Raw genomic sequence first — 2,500 nt, 5'->3', positions numbered from 1 at the left:
CCCTGCTATACGAAAGCCCCATCCAGCCCTGTGCCACCCGGGGGGTTCCAGGGTGCTGAGATGGCTGACGTTTTGCTCCGCTCTCGACGGTCACCGCGCAACGCAAGAACAGGCCAAAAACTGGCCAAAACGGCCCAAAAACGGGCCAAAACTGGCCATTTTTGGCTGCGCGAGCGAGCGGCGAGTGGCGGACAGCAAGCGAAGCGAGAGGCAGCACCGTCCCTGCTATACGAAAGCCCCATCCAGCCCTGTGCCACCCGGGGGGTTCCAGGGTGCTGAGATGGCTGACATTTTGCTCCGCTCACGACGGTCGCCGCACCACGCAAGAACAGCCCAAAAACAGGCCAAAACGGCCCAAAAACGGGCCAAAACTGGCCATTTTTGGCTGCGCGAGCGAGCGGCGAGCGGCGGACAGCGAGCGAAGCGAGAGGCAGCACCGTCCCTGCTATACGAAAGCCCCATCCAGCCCTGTGCCACCCGGGGGGTTCCAGGGTGCTGAGATGGCTGACGTTTTGCTCCGCTCACGATGGTCACCGCACCACGCAAGAACAGCCCAAAAACAGGCCAAAACAGCCCAAAAACGGGCCAAAACAGGCCATTTTTGGCTGCGCGAGCGAGCGGCGAGCGGCGAACAGTGAGCGAAGCGTGAGGCAGCACCGTCCCTGCTATACGAAAGCCCCATCCAGCCCTGTGCCACCCGGGGGGTTCCAGGGTGCTGAGATGGCTGACATTTTGCTCCGCTCACGACGGTCGCCGCGCCACGCAAGAACAGCCCAAAAACAGGCCAAAACAGCCCAAAAACGGGCCAAAACAGGCCATTTTTGGCTGCGCGAGCGAGCGGCGAGCGGCGAACAGCGAGCGAAGCGTGAGGCAGCACCGTCCCTGCTATACGAAAGCCCCATCCAGCCCTGTGCCACCCGGGGGGTTCCAGGGTGCTGAGATGGCTGACATTTTGCTCCGCTCACGACGGTCGCCGCGCCACACAAGAACAGCCCAAAAACAGGCCAAAACAGCCCAAAAACGGGCCAAAACAGGCCATTTTTGGCTGCGCGAGCGAGCGGCGAGCGGCGAACAGCGAGCGAAGCGTGAGGCAGCACCGTCCCTGCTATACGAAAGCCCCATCCAGCCCTGTGCCACCCGGGGGGTTCCAGGGTGCTGAGATGGCTGACATTTTGCTCCGCTCACGACGGTCGCCGCGCCACGCAAGAACAGCCCAAAAACAGGCCAAAACAGCCCAAAAACGGGCCAAAACAGGCCATTTTTGGCTGCGCGAGCGAGCGGCGAGCGGCGAACAGCGAGCGAAGCGTGAGGCAGCACCGTCCCTGCTATACGAAAGCCCCATCCAGCCCTGTGCCACCCGGGGGGTTCCAGGGTGCTGAGATGGCTGACGTTTTGGTCCGCTCTCGACGGTCACCGCGCAACGCAAGAACAGGCCAAAAACTGGCCAAAACGGCCCAAAAACGGGCCAAAACTGGCCATTTTTGGCTGCGCGAGCGAGCGGCGAGTGGCGGACAGCGAGCGAAGCGAGAGGCAGCACCGTCCCTGCTATACGAAAGCCCCATCCAGCCCTGTGCCACCCGGGGGGTTCCAGGGTGCTGAGATGGCTGACATTTTGCTCCGCTCACGACGGTCGCCGCGCCATGCAAGAACAGCCCAAAAACAGGCCAAAACGGCCCAAAAACGGGCCAAAACTGGCCATTTTTGGCTGCGCGAGCGAGCGGCGAGCGGCGGACAGCGAGCGAAGCGAGAGGCAGCACCGTCCCTGCTATACGAAAGCCCCATCCAGCCCTGTGCCACCCGGGGGGTTCCAGGGTGCTGAGATGGCTGACGTTTTGCTCCGCTCACGATGGTCACCGCACCACGCAAGAACAGCCCAAAAACAGGCCAAAACAGCCCAAAAACGGGCCAAAACAGGCCATTTTTGGCTGCGCGAGCGAGCGGCGAGCGGCGAACAGTGAGCGAAGCGTGAGGCAGCACCGTCCCTGCTATACGAAAGCCCCATCCAGCCCTGTGCCACCCGGGGGGTTCCAGGGTGCTGAGATGGCTGACGTTTTGCTCCGCTCTCGACGGTCACCGCGCAACGCAAGAACAGGCCAAAAACTGGCCAAAACGGCCCAAAAACGGGCCAAAACTGGCCATTTTTGGCTGCGCGAGCGAGCGGCGAGTGGCGGACAGCAAGCGAAGCGAGAGGCAGCACCGTCCCTGCTATACGAAAGCCCCATCCAGCCCTGTGCCACCCGGGGGGTTCCAGGGTGCTGAGATGGCTGACATTTTGCTCCGCTCACGACGGTCGCCGCACCACGCAAGAACAGCCCAAAAACAGGCCAAAACGGCCCAAAAACGGGCCAAAACTGGCCATTTTTGGCTGCGCGAGCGAGCGGCGAGCGAAGCGAGAGGCAGCACCGTCCCTGCTATACGAAAGCCCCATCCAGCCCTGTGCCACCCGGGGGGTTCCAGGGTGCTGAGATGGCTGACGTTTTGCTCCGCTCACGATGGTCAC

The sequence above is a fragment of the Musa acuminata genome, unplaced genomic scaffold (assembly GCF_036884655.1).
Source record: "Musa acuminata AAA Group cultivar baxijiao unplaced genomic scaffold, Cavendish_Baxijiao_AAA HiC_scaffold_1136, whole genome shotgun sequence".
Classification (NCBI taxonomy): domain Eukaryota; kingdom Viridiplantae; phylum Streptophyta; class Magnoliopsida; order Zingiberales; family Musaceae; genus Musa; species Musa acuminata.
This window is presented reverse-complemented; position numbering follows the sequence as displayed.